The 27,919-nt window shown below is 41.4% G+C and overlaps 1 pseudogene; it reads right to left on the bottom strand.

The window, feature by feature from the left end:
* LOC137562633 (zinc finger protein 585A-like) overlaps positions 1 to 27,919 on the bottom strand; it is a 177,709-nt pseudogene that overhangs the window by 14,607 nt on the left and 135,183 nt on the right.

Here is a 27,919-nt window from a genome sequence, read left to right as displayed (position 1 = left end):
AACATTGTAGATTCACACTGAAGGCATCCAAACTATGAATTAACACAGGTGGAAGTATAGTACATAACCAAAAAGTGTGAAACAACTAAAAATGTCATATTCTAGGTTCTTCAAAGTAGCCACCTTTTGCTTTGATTACTGCTTTGCACACTCTTGATGAGCTTCATGAGATAGTCACCTGAAATGGTTTTCACTTCACAGGTGTGCTCTGTCAGGTTTAAGAAGTGGGATTTCTTGCCTTATAAATGGGGTTGGGACCATCAGTTGCATTGTGGAGAAGTCAGGTGGATACACAGCTGATAGTCCTACTGAATAGACTGTCTGAATTTGTATCATGGCAAGAAAAAAGCAGCTAAGTAAAGAGAAATGAGTGGCCATTATTGCTGTAAGAAATGAAGGTCAGTCAGTCCGAAAAATTGGGAAAACTTTGAAAGTGTCCCCAAGTGCAGTCTCATAAACCAGGGGTGCCCAACCTTTTCCAGCCCGAGGACCACTTTCTGACCAAATTTTTCTCCAGGGACCGGGGGGGGGGGAGTTGATGTTTGGGGCATCCTAGTGTAGTGTCATGCGCAGCGGGTTTTGGGGGGGGGGGAAGGGCTGGGGTGCGGCGGCATAGCTAGCATGGTTGCCTCAGTGTGGCTACTATAGTTACCCAAGTATAGTGCCCAGTATGGGTAGGGAGTGCCCCAGTATAGCTAGTAAAGTGCCCAGTATAGCTAGTATAGTGCCCAGTATAGCTAGTATAGTGCCCAGTATAGCTAGTATAGTGCAAAGTATGGGTAGGTAGAGCCCCAGTACAGCTAGTAAAGTGCCCAGTATAGCTAATATAGTGCCCTGTATAGCTAGTAAAGTGCCCAGTATGGGTAGGTAGTGCCCCAGTATAGCTAGAAAAGTGCCCAAGTATAGCTAGAATAGTGCCCCAGTATAGCTAGTAAAGTGCCCAGTATAGCTAGTATAGTGCCCAGTATAGCTAGTATAGTGCCCAGTATAGCTAGTATAGTGCCCAGTATGGTTAGGTAGTGCCCAGTATGGTTAGGTAGTGCCCCAGTATAGCTAGTAAAGTGCCCAGTATAGCTAGTATAGTGCCCAGTATAGCTAGTATAGTGCCCAGTATAGCTAGTATAGTGCCCAGTATAGCTAGTATAGTGCCCAGTATGGTTAGGTAGTGCCCCAGTATAGCTAGTAAAGTGCCCAGTATAGCTAGTATAGTGCCCAGTATGGGAAGGTAGTGCCCCAGTATAGCTAGTATAGGGCCCAGTATAGGTAGGTAGTGCCCAGTATAGCTAGTATAGTGCCTAGTATGAGTAGGTAGTGCCCCAGTATAGCTAGTATAGTGCCCAGTATGGGAAGGTAGTGCCCCAGTATAGCTAGTATAGTGCCCAGTATAGGTAGGTAGTGCCCCAGTATAGCTAGTATAGTGCCCAGTATGGGAAGGTAGTGCCCCAGTATAGCTAGTATAGTGCCCAGTATAGGTAGGTAGTGCCCAGTATAGCTAGTATAGTGCCCGGTATGAGTAGGTAGTGCCCCAGTATAGCTAGTATAGTGCCCAGTATAGGTAGGTAGTGCCCAGTATAGCTAGTACAGTGCCCAGTATGAGTAGGTAGTGCCCCAGTATAACTAGTATAGTGCCCAGTATGGGAAGGTAGTGCCCCAGTATAGCTAGTATAGTGCCCAGTATAGGTAGGTAGTGCCCCAGTATAGCTAATATAGTGCCCAGTATAGGTAGGTAGTGCCCCAGTATAGCTAGTATAGTGCCCAGTATAGGTAGGTAGTGCCTCAGTATAGCTAGTATAGTGCCCAGTATGGGAAGGTAGTGCCCCAGTATAGCTAGTATAGTGCCCAGTATAGGTAGGTAGTGCCCAGTATAGCTAGGAGTCATCAGGAAAAATGGGGGAAAAAAAAGCTTTACTCACCTGGCGCTCCAGCCCCTTGCAGCCGACTGTCCCATGCTGACCACTCCCCTCTCTGCCGCCATCCCGGGCTCCCCACATGCTGCTCAGGTCAACCCCGAGGTCATCCTTACTGTGGCTGCGTGAAGTGCCGCTGTCAATCATGGCCACGTGGTCTGTGGCGTACTGCGCAGTGGGAGAGTAATCAAGTTTTTGTGCTTCCAAGACATCACTAATTGATTGATACCCCCCCAACAGGCACCAATGTACTGAGATAATCAATACAGTTACAGTGCACAGAATCATGTCACTAACTGACCATCTGAAGAGCAACCAATTTAATCCCTCCCATTGTCACATTTTACTCTCCCTACCATCATGTTTTGGGATGTGAGAGAAAAACTGTGTTCCGAGAGATAACCAACACAAACATGGGGAGAACATACAGACAATGTATCTAGGCTGGGAAAGTGCTGCAAGGCAAGAACACTAATCACTACACCTCTGTGCTGTGTGCTGCTAAGTGTCTCTCCTAACCGGTTAGTAGTTGTATTACTATAGTAGACACATACTATATTGAGCATTATTTTGTTGAGTTCACATCAACATTTAGGTTTATTATGCAATCATTCTGCATAGTGATAAGAGAGTAGAAAGGTAATTATTCATATTATTCACATAAAAAAAGGAATATATGCAGCATAGAGGCACGGTAGATAGCCCTCTTGCATTACAGAGCTGAGGTTCCAGGCTCAAATCTGGGCTGGGCCAGTATCTGAATGGGGTTTGTATGTCCTCCATGTTTACTGTGGATTTTTGAACACACTTCCCTCCCACATCCCTCCCCCCCCACATCCCCCCAAAAAGTATAGATAACTTAACTGTTTCCTCCCCAAATGAATTGGACATTGGGATATTAGTGACTATTATAATGATTAGCTTCTGAGTTCCTTAAAGGGGCAGTTAGTCACCTGACCATAAACTGCCTAAAGAACTGCTGAATTAGCACTGCATAAATACAATTTACACTTTATTTTTATAAAATACTTTAAGTTAGTTGATAGAAAAGGAATATTTATACAACATAAACAAATAGTATGTGACTCATCCCACTGACTGACCTAGCACTGGCTTTCATAAGAATTCTCTTCAAGAGAGAGCTCTACATCATCACATACAAATGCCTTGTTTATTTACATTCCCTAAGGATCCATTCAGACACTACAGTTCCCCAGTATGTGGTGAATATCTATTTTACATACACGCTTCGCCTGAGCTTGTTTGGAGAAACAACATCTGCATATAAACTGAATAAAGGACAACTGTAGCAAGAGGTATATGGAGACTGCCATATTTGTTTCTTTTTAAACAATACCAGTTCCCTGGCAGCCTTGCTGGTCTGTTTGGCTGCGGTAGTTTCTGAATCCCACCAGAAACATGCGTGCAGCTAATCTAGTCAGATATGACAATAATATCAGAAACACCTGATCTGCTGCATGCTTGTTCAGGGTTTATGGCTAAAAGTATTAGAGACAGAGGATCAACAGGACTGCCAGACAACTGGTATTGCTTAAAAATAAATAAATATGGCAGCCTCCCTTTACCTCTTGTTACCATTGTCCTTTAACCTCCTTGGCGGTAACCCCGTGTGTGACACGGGGTAAGCCGCCGGAGGGTGCCGCTCAGGCCCTGCTGGGCCGATTTTCATAATTTTTTTTTTGCTGGACGCAGCTAGCACTTTGCTAGCTGCGCCAGCTCTCTGATCGCCGCCGGCCCCCGCCCGATCGCCGCTATCTGCTGCGGCGCGCGGCCCCCCCCCCCAGACCCCAGCGCTGCCTGGCCAATCAGTGCCAGGCAGCGCCGAGGGGTGGCCCGGGACTCCCAATGACGTCCCGACGTCAGTGACGTCGGTGACGTCATCCCGCCCCGTCGCCATGGCGACGGGGGAAGCCCTCCAGGAAATCCCGTTCTATGAACGGGATTTCCTGATCGGAGATCGCCGAAGGCGATCGAAGCGGGCGGGGGGATGCCGCTCAGCAGCGGCTATCATGTAGCGAGCCCTCGGCTCGCTACATGATTAAAAAAAAATTTTTTTAAAAAAAAACTGCTGCGCTCCCTCCTGGCGGTATTTTTCATACCGCCAAGGAGGTTAAGAGTGCTGTGTCGAATGCCAGCAGTGATGAGTGAAAATGTCAATAATCTTCTCACATTAACTTTCACAAAAATATTGTTAAATTCAATTTTTGAGCAAAAATGACAGCGAAAATAAGTTTTGTTATTTTTCACATTTTTCACAAACGTTCATTATAAAAAAAATATAGATTTTTGCATTTTCCCGGTAAAGTTTTTGCAATAAAAATATAGTTTTCCTAGTTTTCACAATTTTTTAAGGTAAATTCACGATGTTTGCTTCTCTGGAAATCAAAAATAGCATTTTCACTGCGAAAATTACTTTGCAAAAATTTGCAAGCAACACTGAATGGCAGCAATGAAACAAAAAAAGAACACTCTGCATTTAATTTATGCATAGCTCATGCAAGGTAACAAGTAGATTTACATTTCTGGAACAGCTAAGCCTAATAAGGGTGCATATACCCTCACTATAGCTGTCACCTGCAGAGATATAAACTTATTCCCTAGGTAGTGATGGACAAACATCATAAAAGAACACTTGCAGATCGTAAATTTTTCTGCAAAAATGTTTACATTGATTGTTCGCTGCAAGCCTTTCTACAATCACAATTTCCTAAAGAGTGTACAAAAACCCAAACAGGCAGAGGGGGTTACCCTAAAAATAGTTACCCAAAAAAATATGTATTTTAGGAAAAAGCTTTTTATTTTTTATGAAATGTGATTGGCTGCCAAATTAAGCAGTTAATAGCAAATATCCCATACATGCTATGATCACCAAATTTGCAGGGTATGTTAAGAAGAACAGTGGGAAGAGGGTTATAACTGCGGTTATAACAGAGATGGGGATGACAGATCAGAGGTGGAGATGAGAGCTGATAACTGCTCCATGCTCTCATTGCCGTGCTACTCTGCATTCTGTGGAGGGAAGGGGCCTATCCCAGACCCCATTATATCCCCTCACACTGGACCCCCCCATAGCTACAGGCCCCATAGCAGCCACTATGGCCGTTATGGTGATCCCTACGCCATTGATTGAGCCTGTATGTATTCTTTATGTGCCATTCTACAAAAAAACTCCTCCCTTTTCTTTAAAGTGGAATCACATTAAAATGTAAAAATTAAAAAAAAAAAAAAAATCTAGGAATCTAACTCCTTTGAATTACCATATATACTCGCAAGCAAGCCGAATTTTTGACCCCCCAAAAGTGGGCCAAAAGTTGGGGGGTCGGCTTGCTTGCGAGTCATGGGTGGGTGGGTGGGTTGGTAGGTGCTGCCCCTCTCCGCTCCCCCCGCGGCCGCCGCTGCTATTACCTTAGGCGGCGCCGCTTCTTCTATCCCCGTCCTGCTCCGATAACTAATTCACAGCAGCGCGCCCCCCGCTGCTGTGATGACGGAGGAAACCATAGAGAGCGGTTCCCATAGTAACGGCATCGCCGCTACAGGAAGCCGCTCTCTATGGTTTCCTCCATCATCACAGCAGCGAGGGGCGCGCTGCTGTGAATTAGTTACCGGAGGAGGACGGGGATAGAGGAAGCGGCGCTGCCTAAGGTAATAGCAGCGGCGGCCGCGGGGGGAGCGGGGAGGGGCAGCACCTACCCACACACCCACCCACCCATACTGGGGCACTATGCTAGCTATATGGGGCACTATGCTAGCTATATGGGGCACTACGCTAGCTATACGGGGCACTATGCTAGCTATACGGGGCACTATGCTAGCTATACTGGGGCACTATACTAGCTATAATGGGGCACTATACTGGCTATACTGAGCACTATACTAGCTATACTGAGCACTATACTAGCTATACTGAGCACTATACTAGCTAAACTGGGGCACTTCACTAGCTATACTGAGCACTATACTAGCTATACTGAGCACTATACTGGCTATACTGAGCACTATACTGGCTATACTGAGCACTATACTGGCTATACTGAGCACTATACTGGCTATACTGAGCACTATACTGGCTATACTGAGCACGATACTAGCTATACTGAGCACGATACTAGCTATACTGGGACATTTTACTAGCTATACTGAGCACTACCTACCTATACTGGGCACTATACTAGCTGTACTGGGCACTATACTAGCTATACTGAGGCACTACCTACCCATACTGGGCACTATACTAGCTATACTGGGACACACTGGGGGGGGGGATCACGCGGCCAGCATTTCCTACCCCGGCTTATATGAGGGTCAATCATTTTTTCCTGTTTTTTGGGGTAAAAGTGGGGGGGTCGGCTTACATGCGGGTCGGCTTGCTTGCGAGTATATACGGTAAGTAATTCATTTTATTGAAAAAAAAAAAAAATAACCAATGAGACCTTTCCTCCATATAACATCTCTACCTCCTTAGAGTTTTTGTCCTCATGAGTGTGGTTTTTGTATGATAAACATCAGTATTATTAATTTATTTATACTTTTTCTCTTTATATAAATTATTATAATATTCTGTTCCATTCACTTTCCCTATGCACCCAGCACCATTAATGTGTGTATACAGTGTGCTTAGTATATTGTTATCAGACTATTTTGACATTGATATACAAACTTCCGGGTCATGCTGCGAGCATCTATATTAAAGGGGAACTTCAGCCTAAACAAACATACTGTTATTAAGTTACATTAGTTATGTTGATTAAAATAGATAGGTAATATAATCTTTTACCCACCCTGTTTTAAAAGAACAGGCAAAGGTTTGTGATTTCATGGGGGCAGCCATCTTTGTCATGGGGGCAGCCATCTTTTTGGAGGAAAGGAGGTGACAAGGAGCAGGAGACACAATTCCAACTGTCCTGTGTCCTGATAACCCCTCCCAGCTGCACACCCTAGGCTTCAAATGTCAAATTCAAAATGTAAAAAAAAAAAATTGCACCAAAACAGCAAAACGAGAACAACAACATCAGAAATCCCATCGTGCTTTACACAGCATAAGGGGAAAACTGCCCGGGCAGGTTTCTTCTGTGCAGCTAAAAATGAGGCTTGTATAAGAGAAACGAAGTTCTGATGCTGTGAAACTGTTAAAGAAACACCAGGCCTTTTCAGTGCTGCTGAGTCGATTTTAGTCTGGAGGTTCACTTTAATGTGCATGGCAAGGGAGTGTTATCAAGGAGATAAATAGATGGAGCAGTGCCCCCAATACCATTTAAACCATACTTCCTTACTTAATCCTGTGTCTCCCACTGGAGCAACGGGCCTCAGCAAATGTATGCCACCGGTTTTGGTTAATTTAACACCATAGACTAGGGAAAAGTACTCTGCCAAAGAGCCTCAGAAGATATGCAGTGCACAAAATGGTCATCAGGCAGGCCACTGCTCCTATGCTGCAACACTGTCTCACCACAGACTTAATAACATTCTGTATATCGTGGTGCCCAGGTCAGATGCAGCGAGGTGTAGTGTGCATGCCAAAATGACCTTCACCTGCTGTGGATAAGCACCTGCTTGATTCGCCTGTGCCACTGGGGCTATCACAATTATTCAATTAAAAGAATGTACAGGAAGACTGGCACAAGGGTTTGGGCCGCTCTCCCTTCCTCAGACTTCTGTTCTAAAATATTTTGGTATGCTCTGTTGATTGAGTAAATGGGATAGACCAGTTTGGTGAGACCTGCTTAGGTGAATTTTTAACCACTTTACCCCCGCGCGTACGTATTTCTCCGCCCCTTTTTCCATCCTTTAAAAACCAGGGACGGAGAAACACGTACTTTCCGCGTTCCCGACGCTGCCCGCGCTCCCGCTCGTAAACACGCCGCCCGCCGCTAGTAAAACCGCCGCCGCCCGCTCGCCCAGAGATCAATGAACGGGAAAATCCATTCCCGTTCGTTGATCTAAGCCCCGCAATGATCAGCTGCTCTCCTATGGGCAGCGCGATCATTGTGAGAAAAAACTCACGTGTCCAGCCTCCTTATTCTTCCTCCAAGCTTCCGGAAGGAAGCTTGGAGGTCGCATTAAAACAAAAAGTTACTGTGGCCATCTTGTGGCCAAATAGTAAACTACACCCTAACATTTTTTAACATACAAATAAATGACTTTTAACACATAAAATTAACTCATTACCTCCCACACTCCCCATTTTTTTTTTTTTTTTGTAATTAAAAAAAAATTAAAACATTTACAATTAAAAAAAATACATAAATAGTTACCTTAGGGACTGAACTTTTTAAATATTTATGTCAAGAGGGTATAACACTGTTACTTTATAAACTATGGGCTTGTAATTAGGGATGGACGCAAAACTGAAAAAAATGCACCTTTATTTCCAAATAAAATATTGGCGCCAAACATTGTGATAGGGACATAATTTAAATGGTTTTATAACCGGGACAAAAGGGCAAATACGTTTCATGGGTTTTAATTACAGTAGCATGCATTATTTAAAAACTATAATGGTAGAAAACTGAAAAATAATTATTTTTTTCCCCACATTTTTCCTATTTTCCCATTAAAACACATTTAGAATAAAATAATTCTTGGCATAATGTCCCACCTAAAGAAAGCCTAATTGGTGGCGAAAAAAACAAGATATAGTTCATTTCATTGCGATAAGTAATAATAAAGTTATAGACGAATGAATGGAAGGAGCGCTGAAAGGTGAAAATTGCTCTGGTGGTCAGGGGGTAAAACCCCTCAGTGGTGAAGTGGTTAATAGACAATGCTTTGGCAATCAGTCTAAAGGCCTATTTCATAGAATAACAATGCACAGCAAAATACTAAAGAAATTACAGGTTTTATTAAAATAAACTTAAACCACATTAACACATCAGCTAAAATCACATACCTGCAAACTATTTTAACTATCCCCCACCATTAGCCAAGAATGGACAAAAATAAATCAACTCTAGAATGACAAAATGACATAATTTTCTTAAACCAATTGTCCACACAACACCATGCAAATATAGAAATACACAGATAATCACATTTAACCCTTTCCACTCGGAGTTCTTTCCTAAAGGAAGTTGTTTCTGCTCTGAGTTTTTTTTTAAAGAAATGCGCTCTCCCTCTTGCTCGCTCTCCCATTTTAACATGGAACATAACACCGTAACATGGTATATCTTATTTTAAAGAACACATTATAACATTTAATTTGATACCTTATTTGGACAGTTTGGCATCTTTTATTGGCTGGTAGCAGAGGAGAAAGCCATGGTACGGTAAATTGAAAAACAGTCTCCTAGGTGTAATCCGGGCTTGCATGAGCAAGTTTCGCAATAATAGGTGGTTTTATGCCCGCCACCCGGGGTCTTATTGTGCCTACACACAATGCAATCATTGGTATTTCGATTGGGCAGATTAGCAATGAAATACTGGCTACTATTTACACCCTCCCCCAGTCCATCCCATAGGATGCCATTCATTTATTTGCAATTATTTTTCTTTTTTTTGTTTGCAGAATGGAATCTGCAAAAACGAACCACCAACTACTTTTTACTTAAGAAAAAAAAAAAAAAAAAAAAACGAAAAGGAAGTGACATTTAAATCTAAATGTCACTTTATTCCAGCGCTCATGGGGGCGTTCAGGTATGGGGCTAGGGGGCAAGGACAATGTGGGCATGTAGTAGTACATGCCCACAAACAAGCACACAGTGATCGGCGGTTTGCGGCGGACCCGATGCGCTGCAAACCGCCGGTGCAGGGATGTCCCGCATAGCGGGACATACGAGCGCATCGGGCTTCTCCGTATGTCACGCTATGCGGGACATACAAGTGCAAAGGGTTAATTACCTCAGGAAGTAGTTATGGCAAACTTTATAACTGCATTTAAAGAGGGCTTGGATGCTTTTGCTGCATTGAAGGACATCCACGGCTATAATTCTCAGGTAATTCCCAGAAGAGTTGATCCAGGGATTTATCTGACTGCCATCTGGAGTCGGGAAGGGATTTTTCCTTTAAGGCTAATTGGACCAGGCCTTGTAAGGTTTTTTTTTTTGCCTTCCTCTGGATCAACTGGGATAGGTGCAGGTTCAGGATGGTGTTTCATTTATTTTCATTTATTTATTTATTTCCCTGGTTGGACTTGATGGATGAATGTCTTTTTTTCAACCAAACTAACTATGTAATTAATGTAAACAACAGATCATAATCTTAAAAGGAGCACTATCGCAAAAAAATGTAAAATGTAAAATAAATGTTTACACATACTCATAAGGCGTACAATAGCTGTAACTAACAGTAGGTAACAGAAATCTGACAGATCTGACAGGTTTTGGACTATTTAATCTTTGCTTGTGGAATTCTCAGTATTTCCTTTATTCTTTACAAAAGCATTCCCTGGAAAGGAGATAAACAAGGATGTTGGCCAGCCTCCCTACATGTTTGTGCACTTCACTGGTAGCTGGGCTGAGTACCTGCCATCCAGTTAGTGCTTTTGAAAATAAAGAAAAACATGATTCCCCTATGAGGCCATTGATTATTTCAACACCTGTCAGATCTGTTAGATTTTTACAAACTACTGCAAGTAAAAGTGACAGGAAAATTAAGATTTCTAAGGTGTTTTACACTTTGACAAATGCACATCTTATATATACATACACATGGATTTCAAAGTTTACATTTTTTCCACGGTACTGGTCCTCAAACATGAATAAAACAATGATTACATGGATATCCTTATGTTACTATTGTCTGTAGCACAGAAAATGTAAAAAGTATATTTAGAACTCAGTTAGGTTTTAGTGCAGTAGCTGATCAAAGTTCACTTCATCCGCAGTTTTTGTAATGAATCCCCAAAACCCATGTACTTTCTGTGTATCCATGTGCTCTGAAGCGATCAGTTTTGAATCAGGATGATACCATTTATTGGCTAACTTAGAGATGGATAAACAGTGAGCTTTCGGTTTATAAAAAGCCTTCGTCAAACTGGTTCCTGAAGCTATATAAGCTTTCGAAATGCATATGTTAAAGAAACTTTTATAATTAAAAGTCATAGGGGTTGATTCACTAAACCATGCTATGACAAATAGCACACCTTATCAGAGATAGCATGCCTTATCAGAGATAAAACCCCTTATCAAAGATAACACACCTTTGAGAGCAGCATAGCGAACGCTACGAACGTATGCCTGCTAATTGGCAATGGCACTCGTACTGTTCTGGGCCCCTGTGGGTTCGTATCGCTCGCTATGCTACTCTGCTAAAGCATGCCATCTCTGATAAGGCATGCTATCTCTGATAAGGCGTGCTATTTGTCATAGCATGGTTTAGTGAATCAACTCCCTAGGCTTCAATTTATCAAAAGCTACTCGATAACAAAAACCAAGTTGCTAAAATACGGCATTTGGTATTTTAGACTTGTGTGTGCTAATTCATCAAAATGTTCACAGGTGCGGTAATTTACCGAAGCCCATTGACAAAATTCTTGTTTGGTAACTGTTCTCCATGCAGTGAGGGCATTATAATACAAAAAAGGCATCCCCAACATCCCTTTAGATGTGCATGTTATACTGCTTTTGCTTGCTCTGAGGCAGGGAACACACTTGACTGTTTTGTGCACATTTTCTGCACAGAAAAACGGAGTACTCATGTTAATCAATGGGCTAGTTCACACTTAATATGTTGTTCGCACGCAGAAAAAAAAAACCTGACAATTCTGCATGATGACTCTGCACATTTTGTCAGTTTTCTCTATTAATTACATCAGTTCCTGTGAATAAATGTGTGCATTTTCCTGCATAGAAACACACGGTGTGCAGAAAAAGTATGCAGAAAAACACACACAGAAAACTGAAAGACAAGTGTGTTCCCTGCCTGAATCTGCTCTGACTCTGTCCCATTTGTTTTAACATTTTATTCAATTGTCACAGCTTACATGAACTGCCAAGAAACATTATACATGTCCTGCTTACATGATTTTTCCAACTAGCTCCCGCTAGCTCCACTGCAATTCAAGCAGGAACTGAAGGGGGTTACACTGTCAAAGGGTGGCAGGAAAACATCTTTTGTCCTTTTCTCTCTGCTCACTGCCTGGGGGGGGGAGGGGTAGGAAAACTAGACCCCCCCCGCAGAGCCTGCGCTTCCTATCATGGAGGAGACCGGGGCTTGCAGAGGAGAGAGAACTGGTCCTGTTGCATCTCTATCAGTCAGAGGGATAGCCACATGGAAGGCATTCGAAGCTGGTTACCGACAGAGGAGAGCTGGAGGTAATAACCGCACATGATTCTGTGTGTTACCGAATGCTGTAACATTGATAAATTGACATTTTTCTTACATGTGTTGAGGTATTTACTGCACAAGTCGGTAATTTACCTCACTGCTTGGTAATTTGAGCTTTTCATGCGGTAACAGCCTTGATGAATTGACATTTTCCTAAGTGCTTGGTAAAGTCAGCTGTTTTCAGCATTACGAATGCGGTAATGCTTGATGAACTAAAGAGATAATCCTGTGATATTACAACAAAAATGTTCATTGAAATTAGTTTACAGGCTCACATCCACTCGCTCATGTATCTTCTGATGTCTTCGCAGATTTGACTGTTGTGAGAAGCTCTTGCCACATTGTGAGCAACTAAATGGCTTTTCTCCTGTGTGACTTCTCTGATGTGCATTAAGAGGTTCCTTAAGTGAAAAACATTTATCGCATTCTATACATTTAAATGGCTTTTCTCCTGTGTGACTTCTCTGATGCCGAGTAAGATTTACCTCCCATGCAAAACATTTGTCACACTCTGTACATTTAAATGGCTTTTCTCCTGTGTGAATTCTCTGATGCTGAGTAAGATGACCCTTCTTTGTGAAGCATTTGTCACATTCAGTACATTTATATGGCATTTCTCCGGTGTGAATTCTCTGATGCTGAATAAGAAGTCCCTCCTGTATGAAGCATTTGTCACACTCTGTACATTTAAATGGCTTTTCTCCTGTGTGAGTTCTCTGATGCTGAATAAGATGTCTCTCCTGTGTGAAGGATTTGTTACACTCTGTACATTTAAATGGCTTTTCTCCTGTGTGAGTTCTCTGATGCTGAATAAGATGTCTCTCCTGTGTGAAGGATTTGTCACATTCTGTACATTTAAATGGCTTTTCTCCTGTGTGATTTCTCTGATGCTCAGTAAGACGTGCCTGCTGTGTGAAGCATTTATCACATTCGGTGCATTTATATAGTTTCTCTCCTGTGTGAATCCGGAGATGAATGTTTAAGCTTTCTTGAGTTATGAAGGTCTTCTCACATTCAGAGCAAGAAAATGGCTTCTCTCCAGTGTGAGTCCTCTGGTGAGCTATGAGCTTTGATTTTCTTATAAAACATTTCTGGCATTCAGAGCAGGAAAATGGCTTCTCTCCTGTATGAACCTTCTGGTGTTGTATAAGGCCTGATATGTGAGTGAAAGATTTGTCACATTCTGAACACAAATAATTCCTCTCTCCTGTATGAATCCTCTGGTGTTCTATGAGACTTGATTTCACAGTAAAGCATTTCTGACATTCAGAGCAGGAAAACGGTTTCTCTCCGGTGTGAATCCACTGGTGATTTTCCAGGCATGATTTCACAGTAAAACATTTCTCACATTTAGGACAAGAAAATGGCCTCTCCCCGGTGTGGATCCTCTGGTGAGTAATAAGCTGTGATGGGTAAGTAAAGCTTTTCCCACACTCTGAGCACTGATGCGGCTTGTCTCCTCTGCGACTCATCATGGGCTGCTGGAGATCTACGTTGTTGTCAGATATTTTCAGCGTTGAGCAGGAATTCAGCTTTTTTGTATCGCACCTGCAAATAAATAAATATGTTATTTTTTAATTTTTAGTATATTATGAATATATATATATATATATATATATATATATATATATATATATATATATATATATATATATATATATATATATATATATATATATATATATATATATATTTATTTTTTTTATATATATATTTATATTTTTTTTGTTTTTAATTTTTTTCATGTATATACTACAAACCTATACTTCATATAATAATCATGTCAGGCATATGAAATTAGCATGGGGCAGCTTATAATGCGGCTTGTTTCTCATTAGATCATCATTTACAAGAGTTACACAGAAAAATCGTTATCTCAGAATTTAAATAATTTGCTCCAAATAATGCAACCTATTTCCCATGCTGATATTGTATTCAGAAATATACTACCTTATATACTCGGGTATAAGCCTAATTTTTAATGTTCCTAAGAAATCACAGTTGCGGCACTGAGACATCACTCAATGGGCTTGATTCACTAAACCGTGATAACTGATATTACGGTCGCACTAGATTTTCATGCAAAAACACAAATCGTCACGCAAAAATTCACGAAAAACTTTACTCGTGTTATAACGCACGCAAAACGCTAGCGCGACCGTGAGATCAGTTATCACAGTTTAGTGAATCAAGCCCTATATCCGCATTACTGTGTACTGTAGTGCTCAGTTGTTTTGTATAATAATTCTGCCTGTCAGTTCACTGCCCATACACAGGGATGTTCATTCATGTTCCACGCAATTGAAAATTCTGCAATTCCAAATGAAATTGAAAAACGGAAATATGTGAAAATTCGATTCACCTCAACTCGGTCATTTTAGCCCAATCAGAACTTGGAAACATTGGACCAATCAGACAATGCAGAATTTTTCTGCACAAATTGGGTTACAGCTGTAATTTTAGACCAATCAGCAATCACAAGATTCAGTTTTTCCGATTTTCGTTTTTTTTTTTTTAATTTTTGCATTATCTGATGCAAAAAAAGAAAAGAAAAAAAACATCAAATACAAAACTACTCAGAAATCTGGAAAATGGAAAATTAGAAATTGGAAAAACGGAAATTGAAAAATGGTAAATCGGAAAGACAGAAAGCGAAAGATTGAAAACTGGAAAAATGAAAATTGGCATTGGCGGAAATCAGAATTTCTGTGGTATTGGAAATGAGCGTTTCCAACCATCCCTACCCATACAACTCCATGGGGCTGTTCACAGTACTGCATGTAACTGATCGCTTAATTCTAACTCGCTGCATGCAGGCTTTGTGTTATAGTCTATGTCCAGTCTCCATTGTAGTTCACACTCATTGTAAAGCATTATTACGCATGTGTTATTCAAGTGACCACCGTAAACCTATCCTAAAGAAACAATCTAGCTTAAAATCAGCAACAGAACACATACAAAAGACACATTTATAATTCCTTTCCAGACAAAAACAATTCTAGCATTGTAAAGATAAAGAAACAAAATACAAAGATCCTATGAATACATGTTAATTATTGTCATGGTATATTTGGAAAGTTTCAACATATTTTACATCAGTGGATGCATCACAAATATATATACAGAAAAAAAAAAACACATTGAAATATGTGGGTTGGGTACACTAGTAGGGAAAAAAAAACACATTTAAAATACTTATATATACACATGCATATCAGAGCGGCAATTGTGCAAAGTGTTGTATATGACTTTCTCTATGAAGCGGTCACTTACTGTAGGTATTATCTGACAGATGTGAACCTTTTACCAACAGGTTATAGACTTGTTCAAGTCCTCATGGGGTATTCTCAAGACTTCCATTATTTTCAAAAGCACTCCCTTAAAAGAAGTGCCCTAAAGCAGTTAATTTGGGTGCACAGACCATTTGTTAAATTTGGTGCTGCTATAAGCCACAGTGGAAATTTGTGACTATGGTGTGCCAAACAATCAAAGTGGGCAGCTAAACTCTGCTTATTTGCATAGCATGCATATTGGCACAGGAGTGCAAAAATCAGTGCTGGGTTGTTATATAGCCAAACTCCAGATTGAGTGCAGTGCAGGTAAAGCCAATACTGTTATTGATAAAATATAGCTGAGTACTGTTATTGGCTGCCATGTAGGATTACTGGTTGAAGGGCTTAATTAAGAGATTAGTGTTAGGTTCAGTTATAGCAGGGTTAATGTTAAGAGATGAGGTTGAATGTTAGGTTTAAGCTTAGTTATAGGAAGGTTAATGTTTAGAGGTTAGTAAAAGGTTAGATAAGATAATGTTAGGCAGTATGGGTTAATTTAACATAATGAAGTGTTAGAGATGGTTAAGTGATGGCAATAGTGGCACACAAATTACTGACGCTTAGATAATATTACAGTATCATGAATGATATTCAAAATAACGGCACCCAAATAAACACACACTTCTTTTAAATATATGCAGAATGCACTCTCCAGCTGCCAGAGTAGTTTGAGATGTGTAGGGAGGCTGGCTGCCATCTTTGTAAAGGCCACTTGCCAGGAAGTGCTCTTAGAGGATATTATATCAAGTGGGTTAACCACTTAAGGACCACAGACTTACACCCTCTTAGGGCTGGTGCACACCGAGCGGCTTTTTGGGCGTTTTCAGATCCGCTTGCGGCTGCGGATCTGCTTGGTCAATGTATCTCAATGGGGTGGTGCACACCAGAGCGGGAGGCGTTTTGCAGAAACGAATCCTCCCGGGGTGAGGCATTTTTTGGATTTCGGATGCGTTTCTGCCTCAATGTTAGGTATAGGAAAAAACGCAAACCGCTCTGAAAAACGGCACTTCAGAGCGGTTTGCCAGGCGGTTTTTGTTACAGTAGCTGTTCAGTAACAGCTTTACTGTAACAATACATGAAATCTACTACACCAAAAACGCTTCACAAAACCGCAAAATGCTAGCTGAAACGCTACAGAGAAAGAAGAAAAAGCGTTTCAAAATCTGCTAGCATTTTGCGGATCTGCTAGCGGGTTTTGGTGTGCACCAGGCCTTAGTGACCAGACCATTTTTCACACTTCAGGGCTCTGCAGCTTTAATGGCTCACTGCAGAGCCACACAACCAAGCACACAAACCAATCCCCCACCCCCTTTTCTGCCCACCAACAGATCTTTCTGTTGGCAGGCTCTGATCGCTGCTGCGATCATTCATAATTTTTTATTATATATAACGATGCTTTTGTTCAAAAAAAAATATCAGTTAAAGAGAACTAGAGACAAAGATGTTGCTAAATTTATACATACCTGGGGCTTCCTCCAGCCCCATCAGCCTGGATCGCTCCCAGGCCGCCGTCCTCCGCTGTCTCTGTCCGCCGGTACTGGGTCCCGTCATTTCAGCGCAGTGCACTCCCTCCGTACTGTGCAGGAGCATGCATAAATAGCCGGAGCCTGCACATGCGCACAATTGGTCGCGTCCAGTAGAAATTACGGGACCCGGTACCGGCAATAGAGGCAGCGGAGGGCGGCGGCGTGGGAGCGATCCAGGCTTATGGGGGCTGGAGGAAGCCCCAGGTATGTATAAAAACTTTTTCATTTTTTAAGTCCTCTTCATCTCTGGTTCCCTTTAAATCTCCCTCCACCCCAATTTGCCACCAGGTGGCGATCAGAAGTTTTCCCCACCTCTCATAGGCATCAGCCTTGTTTTGTTTATGTTCTTACATAACATGTGTAAATCAAAACAACAGAACATAAACAAAACAAGGCTATGATTCATGACCAGTTGTTCATCTGTAGCAACGTATTCTATGCACTTGTGATTTCATATATACTCTTTATTCACAATTTTATTTAAAATTAATCTTAAAAATAATAAAGAAAGTTGACACAAGGAGCAACTTTCAGCAAGAAAAATCTCTTGATCACAAGCAAAAAAATATTTTCCTGTATTGCCCAGGCCTAACACTGGCAGCATCAGTATTTTCCCTCACTCAATTTTGTACAGTGTAAAATCAGACTTGTGTCATCTAGTTATAATAGTCAAACATTCAAACGCAATTTTTTGTATTACATCAAACGTATTAACATAATTGATAATTTCTTGTAACAGTGCAATCTAAAGAATGCAAAATAACACAATACAATCCTAACCTTAATGTATTTAGGTCAATATTACAGGTGAGGTAATCAGTAGGTTTATAGTTACCTAGTAGAAAGTAGTATTGTGTCTCCTTATTCCTGTGATCTCTCTGCAATCCTTCTGTCTGACTGAGGTCTGACCCATTTTATATTCACTTCTCGTCCATTTACTAACATGAAGTGATTTGGGATTGGCTAAAACAGGCTTATTGTTAACAAAAGATGTATTTATGGAGGTATAAAGGGACAGTTTCCAGACCTCTTTATTGAAACTCACCCCCACCCAGCCAGGTGCTAACTTCATTAACAGTCCACAATATAAACAAAAGGCAAATAGAAGGAATGATCTAAGCTGAAGATCCATCACTAACATAACAATAGATGAATACAATGAACTGGTCAGTAGAAGGCGGTCAGTTTCAGTGTTCTGCCCATACAGAAACAAATGTTCAGCAACAAACTCACAAATTTGGAAAGTACTCGCCTCTAAATTTCTCTTAGAATCTCAGTTAAATATGTGTATCTTTAAATAGACCCCTTTATTTTATTTTTTTATTAAGTAGCTTTGGCACTAAAATATATTTGATATCTGAATATATAAATAACTAGTATATAATAGCACAATATTCTAATTTCTTCTTAAAAATGTGTTAGCTCTATGTATGTTCTATCCCCTAATTAGCAATGTTTCATATTCCCTGCAAGCTGTGCTGTATATTGATGTTATTTATATATTTTAGTCAGTTTTCATTCTATACAACTAAAAGAAATTTCCCTCTGGTGTAGACAACTGGTCTAATTAATTTAAGTTTATAAACTGCATTTAATTTAAAATTCTAAAATATGAGTAAATGTTAATATTTCTGGTTACATTTAGTGTTATATTTGTTATTGTGAAAGTCACATTTTTGTGAAAACTTTCCTTCGCAAAAAAGTGCTAAATTTGACCATAAAATAATGAAATTTTCTTTAGGCTTCTTTTTGCACCTTGAAAAGGCAGATAGTTTTGCTTTTGTTTATCCATGCTCATCTATATTCTGCAGTATCTTTTACTACTTTGTAATCAATACTGTAGGGCTAAAGCACCTAGTATCACAGGCCCTCTTGATGAATATAGTTTGCATAGAAAACTTTATTTATTTTTTACTTATGGCCCTCTTTGGAAATGACAAGAGCTATTCAACGTTTGTTGAGGAAAAACTCATTTTCAGATTGTCTCTGTGCATTGCATGGATTAATGTGAAACATTCAACATTTGTTGATTAAAAAAAAAAAAAGGTTTTCAGGTTATTTCCATATATTGAAGGCAAACATTGTTTCAGCTTAATCGCTTTGTTTGTATGTGTTGGAAAAACATAAGCAATCCACAGTGCTTGTAACAGAAACTGGCAGGTAGGAGTTTCAGTGTTTTCCACTAGAGAATTAACAAGTTGCTAAACTAATTGCTCTTGTGGGAGGAAAGGAATTTCTGGAGGGTCTCATCATAACTGCATCTTAAATAGAGTACAGAGCGTATTGCAGCTGAGGTTCCACTAAAGAATATTTTCAGACTTTTTTTTTTTTTGACTGACTTGGGCAGGCACAGCTACAAGGTCATGTGATAAGATGCAATTTGTACAACCTGGATAATCCATGCAGGCTGTTTTTTTCGGATGTTATTCTTGCATTTGAATAATTTTTTACTCAATGCTTCCCTAAAAGTGCCCATACATCTAGCAGCACCACATATCAGTGCTATAACTGGCAGTCACGTGGGACATGAATGGAGGAAGTAGCTAACTTCTCAGGCTATTAAACTGCTATTGTGCAGTAAAATACAGTGTATCGTACAGTTTTTTATTTATAAAAACTTAACAACTGAAACAGTAAAGATTACACTTTTTTCAGGCATCTTTTTGCATCCTGTAAACAGACTACAAGGAGATTATACAGTCTCAATGTAGTAATTTTTGAAATATGAATTTATAAACTGTAAGAAAGAAATAGAGAGAATAGAAATTCTGAAAATGTGTGTAAGGAAATTCCTTATAGGTATTATAGGATGCAAGTTTGTAATCTAAGTCCCCTTTTACACTTAAAGGCACTCAAAGCACCTCTCATGGGTATGCCTTTAAGCCAGATGACTTCCAACAAAGTCATGCTTATAACCCCTCTGGAGGAGCCTCTTGCAATGGCCATGTGTGTCACTTCCTCTTCCTGGTTCATTCAGTGATGCACTTCTCTAACAGAAAAGACAGGGGTGACCCATAAGTTCTAACATAGCCAAGACGGCAGTCAAGCTTTTTAAATTGAAATCGAACAAAAATTATTTGGTGTTGTACTTTGTATTACTGGTCAGAGTTTCTAGGCATACCCATGAGAGGTGCTCGGAGTCCCTTTAACCCCCTTGCCATTCCAATTATGTCGGCAAGGGGGCGGCGCAGCACTTTAAAAAAAAAAAATGTTTTCAATTCATGTAGCTAGCCTAGCGCTAGCTCTAGCTACATGATAGCCGCTGACAAGTGGCATCCCCCTACCTACTCCGATTGCCGCCGGCGCTCTTTGCAAGCAGGAAATCCCGTTCAGCACTGATTGGCCAGGCTGCACAAGGGGTCTGGAGGGGGGGAGAGGGGGGGGGGGGGGGGCGGCGCGGCGGGTAGCGGCGAATCGGCGGCGAGCGAGATATGCACGCAGCTAGCACAGTGCTAGCTGCGTGCAATAAAAAAAAATTGTGAAAATCGGCCCAGCGGGCCTGAGAAATCCTCCTGCACAGGTTACCCCGAGCTCAGCTGTTGCATACCGTCACAGAAGCAGTGATACCCCTATGATCATTCCCACTGCAATAAGTGTAGAACATCCGATTATTGATTCTAATTAAACAAGTATTGCATACTGCTATGTTTTTTAATCGGAATTCAAAAAAAAAAAAAAAAACAAACAAACAGAATCGCATGTAGTGTGCAAGAGGCCTGACTACTGGCAGACATACAAAAACAGCCAGCGGGGGGCGGAGCCGGCCATGGACGCATGAGGACGCATATTTGAGGAGCTCTCCCTTCTACCAAGCCTAGACACCGCCCGAGGCCGACTTAACCACTCAGCTTCGAGGTAGAAATATGTCAGGACGCCCGAAGAAAGGCATCAATGCACAATCGCCACCATCGAAAACCCCACCGGGGCAGCAGCAAGTCACTAAGTTCCTAAAAAGGAACGAAGCAACACAGACACCGCACAAGATGGCCGATGCCACTCCTAGTACAAGGCCGCGACTGAGACAGAAGCGGATACAGCCAAAATCAAAGCCCTGAACGAGATCAAGGACTACCTCCATAGCCTGCCAACAAAGGAGGATCTAGCCCAGGGGTAGGGAACGTTGGCTCTCCAGCTGTTAACGAACTACAAGTCCCACAATGCATTGCAGGAGTCTGACAGCCACACTCATGATTAATAAAGGCAAATGTATGCTGGGATTTGTAGTTTTATCACAGCTGGAGAGCCAAGGTTCCCTACCCCTGATCTAGCCAAACTTGCGGAACATATCACTGCAACATCAAGGGCGGAACTAGCGGCGGTGCAGGCCGAGGTTGAAGCGCTTGGCGATAGACTACAGGCCTTAGAAAATGAGCCTGCAGCCATAAAAGCGGACATCGAGCAACTGAAAGAGGCAGGTAAAGCACAATTGAATGTAAATACTATGCAACGCACTAGCCTGGAGGACCTCCAGAACCGTTGCCGCCGATGTAATATCCGAGTGAGAGGTTAACCGGAGACCATTGAACCGCAGCGCCTGGAAGAAACTTTAACCACTATCTTTAATATGGTACTAAAGAAACCAGCGGCATCATCAAACTAGACTGAGCACACAGGGCCCAGAGTTCCCAACCGCTAACAGGTAACGCGATACGTGACGTAATATGCAGGCTACACCATTATAGTGTGAAAGATGCCATAATGCAAGCAGCTAGGAACATGGTAGCAATCAACTTTGCAACTTTTTTCAAGACCTTGCCCCAAGTACACTAGCGCAGAGAAGAGCATTACATCCATTACTGAAAGGGCTAAATGAGCACGGCTTAAAATATAAATGGGGCTTCCCCTTTCAAATTACCATCCTGAAGGACGACAGCTCATACTCCCTGAAGTCACCATCAGAGTTACCAGATATACTGCGGGCACTCTACTTACCACACATGGATTTACCTGAATGGCAACCAGACCAACTTATTACCGGTCTACCCCAACAGGTTAGAAAATCACGAAAATGAAAACACAGAGACAACCGGGCGGAGACATATACGGCAAGTGAACCGTCATAAGAAGTTCTTCATAAGTCAGATAAGTACTTTATTATACTCTTTTTATCACCTTTGACAATTGGGCAAAGCTAGTAATCCACTAACTGATAGATAATTAAGTGGATTGTGTAACCACCAATTGCTTAAAGCAGGAGGATCAGCCATACTATGCCAGGGAAAAAAAACACATATATAAGTAGATAAATACTTGATCTACTTACATAACACATGTATTATACTGTCCACGTTTTGATTTCAGTGAATGTTATATAGTAAATGATGAGAATTCTGTTCCTGGTGGGGGTCATGTCTTTTGCCCACAGTTAAGGCTAACTCGTGATGTCATTTCTGCCCTTTACTTTTTTCTTGTCTCCTCCAATCGCTGAGTTGCCTCAGCCTTGCTTGTAAACACAAGTGAGTAGGGGATTAGGTTTCAGATAAGAAGCTGGCAGGGAAACAAAGGGAAGAGGAGGAATAGATTATAGATAAAAAGAACCCCCAGCATGCAATTCTTTGGCACGACTACTAAAGGGCCAGTGCTCCTTAAGTATGTGATAACTCCAAATCGTAACAGCAGAAAAAGTTTTGAAAGTTTTGAATGCAGGCTTAGCATCTTTATCACTTAATACACTCAGACCAGTTGCTGTTGAAATTTGATTTTTATGGTCACGATACCGCTTTAAGCTGTTAGGAGCGATAAACTTCTACCATGCAAAACAGCAACCGAGCACAAATATACAATCCACTACACTGGAATTCAGACTCTCAGCTTACTCTAAAAAGATACATCAGCTAAATTTATCATGGCATAAATGAACACCCACTCTGGGATAAGACATGCAGACAGAAGATGGCGCACCTCTTTGGGTGCATACTCCATATACGCATGTGAATAATCCCTATACGAACTATGGGTTCACACTTCTATATTTTTTTGCTGACTGTAACAGTGGTTATACTCTGAGGTTACGTGTTGACACTGCTGTACCCCAACGTGGGGCGTTATTGACTCTAGTAGGATGTGTTTCCTACCATATGCAGGTACTCTGACAACTTCCCATGGAAGCCTTGAAATGTATATTGATCAACTCTAAGGGTCTCAACATACCCGAAAAGAGGAGGATCTTACTTAAAGACATGTGGAGACAGAGGGCGCAAGCAGTCTTTGTGCAGGAGACACACTTCAAGAAAGACCACCACCCCAGACTGGGAGATAAACATTTTCCTACATAATTTTTGAGTGTGTCCCCTGAGTCAAAGACAAAGGGTGTTGCGATACTGTTGAATCGTTTGCTCCCTTTCACACTCAGACTCTCTGTCGGACGAAATGGGCAGATATGTATTAATTGAAGAGAATCTGTACTCTAAAATTTTTACAGCAAAAAGCATACCATTCTATTCATTATGTTCTCCTGGGCCCCTCTGTGCTGTTTCTGCCACTCTCTGCTGCAAACCTGGCTTGTAATTGCCAGTTTTAGGCAGTGTTTACAAACAAACTAACCAGCTTGTGATAGGCTCATATAAGCAGAGTGTGTGAGTCATACAGAGCCTGCAGGGGGCCTGGAGGGTGTGTGTATAGCTTCTACCAATCACAAGCAGCCCTGCACATTCCACACATTCCAGCCTTAGCCCGACTGTGCCGACGATCGATTTGCAGCCGATTTTGATCAATTTCAATAGATTTTAATCGATCTGACATGCTGGAAAATCTAGGTCGATCTGTTGAAATTGCTTATCAGTTTGCATTGGCCCTAATGGAGATCTGATGGCAAAAAAATGCCATCAGATCTATTTTCAATAGATTTCATACTGAAATCTATTGGAAATCTGTTCCTAAACACATCAGATAGATCAGAAATCTATCTGATGATCTATCTGCTGTTAATCTAACGAGTGTATGGCCACCTTTACTCTACACTGCAAAGACAAAAGGGTACTCCCTTTTAATTGGAGATTGAATGTCTCATTATTCCAAGACGAGGAAATTCTAGACAAGACTACAAACCACCTAGAAAACTTCCAAATTTATGATACTGAAGAACTTACCCCACCCATCTTATGGGAATCACATAAATGCACACTAAGGGGACTTTTCATCCAGTTAGGTACAAGGAGAAAAAGGGAAAGGGGAGAGATGTTGCAACGGTTGTTGGTAGAGGTACATAGTCTGAAACTTCGAAATGTTGGCGATGTGGTACTGACACAGTTACTCTTATGCACATCTTGTGGCACTGCCCAGGAATCAGGGAATTTGGGGGAAAAGTGGAGAAATTGATAAAACATATGGTTGATGGGGAAATACCATCCACACCGGAGTTCTTTCTTCTTTACTTAAACGAATGGCCCATGAGAAAATACAAGAAATATATAGTTAGACACATTCTGAACACTGCCAAAAGTGTCCTTGTATGCCGCTGGAAAAATACCGCCCCACCGACAATCAGGGAATTAACCAATGAAATAGACCACATTCATAATATGGAAGATCTGGCCCACATAACTCTAGACAAACTGGAGCTCTTTAAAAAGACCTGGGCCTACTGGGAGACTTTCCGAGAATCGGAGAACTTTGATTCAACAATGCAATCTTTATAAAGGCTCACCTTAGTAAGTTGGTCATAGATACACACATAGCAGATAGAATTGTTGGGAAATGGTTTATGGGGAAACGCATTCTAGATAAAAAAAAGAGGGAGCGCTTCCTTTTTTTGAGGAGGAGCTTCCTAAACAGTTACATGTGCTAAAATCGGTTAATTGTTTTACATGTTTTACTTGCTGTACAAGTTCTGTATATTATTGGCAGAGGTATAGATTCCAGAAAGCTTCAAAGCTTATTGGAAAGTCGCAAAAAGCCATATACCGTATATACTTGGATACAAGTCGACCCTGTGTATAAGTCGACCCCCCAAATTTGACCCTCACAAGGTGGATTTTTTCAATTATACAAGTATAAGTCTATATGTAATTATATGGAAGCCAGCCAGGTATGTGCCTCCAGTATAGGTAGCCAGTATTGTTACCCCCAGTATAGGCTAGGCAGGTAGGTGCATCCAGTGTATGTAGCAAGGTATAGTTGCCCCCAGTATAGGTAGGTAGCCAGTATAGTTGCCCCCAGCATAGGTAGGCAGCCAGGTATAGTTGTCCCCAGTATAGGAAGGTAGCCAGTATAGTTGCCCCTTGCATAGGTAGGTAGCCAGTAAAGTTGCCCCTAGCATAGGTAGGTAGCCAGTATAGTTGCCCCTAGCATAGGTAGGTAGCCAGTATAGTTGCCCCTAGCATAGGTAGGTAGCCAGTATAGATGCCCCAGCATTGATAGGCAGCCAGGTATAGTTGCCCCCAGTATAGGAAGGTAGCCAGTATAGTTGCCCTTGGCATACGTAAGTAGCCAGTATAGATGCCCCAGCATTGATAGGCAGCCAGTATATACGGTAAGCCGAGTATATACGGTAAGCCACATAGCATTATATCCCATAACATTGCATAAAGGGCTTATGTTATGTATAATGTTTTGCGCATAACTGCCCATAACATTGCATAAAGGGCTTATGTTATGTATAATGTTTTGCGCATAACTGAAAAGCTTAATTATTGACCACAAGTTATACACCTTGTTGAAATTGCAGTGTTATAAAGAAATGAAAAGGTCATTTATGTACAACGTAATGTATGTTGCCAAGAATTCTGATTAAATTAATATGCCATGTACAGTATGTAACTTTCTATTGACCTTAGTTTCCCCCAGTATAGGAAGGTAGCCAATACAGTTGCCCCCATGTATAGGCTGCAGCGGTGGGGAGAGCGGGCATTTAGGCAAACATCTCACCTATCTTCCATCTATTTCCTCTCCCAGGCATCCCATGCGCTGATACCAGCGTCTCCTGTGATGACATCATCACAGGAGAGACGCTGGTATCAACACAAGGGGATGCGTGGTAGATGGAAGATAGAGGCTGTGGAAGGTGCGATGTTTGCCTCCATGCTGCCCGCTCTCCCCGCTGCTGCAGCTGTCCGTTACCACATCCACCGCTGGTCGCAGTCTGCTCTCTTCTCCTCCACTCGCGCTGTAACTTCCGCTCCCGATGTCATGTGACATCGGGAGCCGGACCATCTCTGAAGGGTGTAGACGCGAGTGAGGTAGAAGAGAGGAAGAGAGAGGACACTGCGCCCAGCGATGGATGGTGAGTATCCCCTCCACACACACACCCCACATCCATACCCCACCCCACACAGTCTAAGTCACAAAATTTAGGACTATGTGACTATAAGTCGACCCCCCCACTTTTGTACATTGGGTCAGTCCTAAATTTTGCGACTTATAGCCGAGTATATACAGTAAGCTACATAGCATTATATCCCATAACATTGCATAAAGGGCTTATGTTATGTATAATGTTTTGCGCATAACTGAAAAGCTTAATTATTGACCACAAGTTATCCACCTTGTTGAAATTGCAGTGTTATAAAGAAATGAAAAGGTCATTTATGTACAACGTAATGTATGTTGCCAAGAATTCTGATTACATTAATATGCCATGTACAGTATGTAACTTTATATTGACCTTAAACTACAATAAAGAATATAAATATAAAAACAGACAGCATCAACTGCCATTATCTATAACCACACATCCTGACAATGTGATAGGCTAAAATGTTTTTTATATAGATGTACATATGCACAGGGCGAGATACTGTTTGCTTGGCAGTTGGAAACAGTTGTTATTTCTCACAAAGCTGTAAGGCTCACAAACAGGAAACTGTTAAGACCTAGGTCATGACATCACACTGTGGGAAGGGTTTTGCCACAATTTCAGCCATACAGAACCCCCGATAATCTATTCAGAAAAGCTCATGATTTCTCATGGAAAACAGAGTCTCCCGCTACTGATCAGGATGAAGTTCAATCCTTGGTAGAGATGGCGCTTATAGTTCGCCGGTGAGCACTATTCTGCGAAGATCAGGTATTTGTGCTCACCGTGAACGGTGAACACATGGTGCTATTCGACCTGCCCCCATACAACATTATTGGGCTAAACTTTGACCCCTTACATCACAGTCAGCAGGCACATAGCAGCCAATCAGCCTACATACCCTCATGGACCCCCCACCCCTATAAAAATGCCGCAGCACCTGCCATGTTCCAGTCTGTCTTCGGCTAGAAGTAGGGAGATACATTGATGGAGATAGGGAAAGCATTAGTTAGGCTTGTTTATTTTAATCCTCACTGGCTGATAGCAGTGTAATCATATCAAACAGCCCTTCTGAGGGCTATTTCATCCCTCTGCTGTTTTTTTTTTCTGTGTGTGACACTCCATAGCCCACAGGCACCCACGATTGTGCCCAGTTCCTACTACAAGCATAATAGTGCTCCAGGGCCTGCGTTATCACTGTATTGTGTTTGAACTACTGGCTGGCTCTCTCTTCCTCAGATGCTCAGTCTTCTGTCCCAAAACCCTTTTGTATGCTCGGTTGATTGAATAAATGGAATAAACCAGTTTGGTGAGCCCTGTTTTGGTGTATTTTTGTAATAGACAATGCTTTAGCAATCAGTCTGAAGGCCTATTTCATAGAACAACAATGCAGACAATATTTCCAGCACAGCAAAATACTAAAGAAGTTACAGGTTTTATTAAAATAAACTTAAAACACATTAACACATCAGCTAAAATCACATACCTGCAAACTATTTTAACTATCCCCCACCATTAGTCAAGAAGGGACAAAAATAAATCAACTCTAGAATGACAAAATTACATAATTTTCTTAAACCGATTGTCCACACACCGCCATGCAAATATAGAAATACATGATTCAATTACCACAGGAAATAG

This window comes from Hyperolius riggenbachi, chromosome 3, assembly GCF_040937935.1.
Source record: "Hyperolius riggenbachi isolate aHypRig1 chromosome 3, aHypRig1.pri, whole genome shotgun sequence".
Classification (NCBI taxonomy): domain Eukaryota; kingdom Metazoa; phylum Chordata; class Amphibia; order Anura; family Hyperoliidae; genus Hyperolius; species Hyperolius riggenbachi.
The sequence above is the reverse complement of the archived record's forward strand: the minus strand, read 5'-3'. Positions and strand labels throughout refer to the sequence as shown.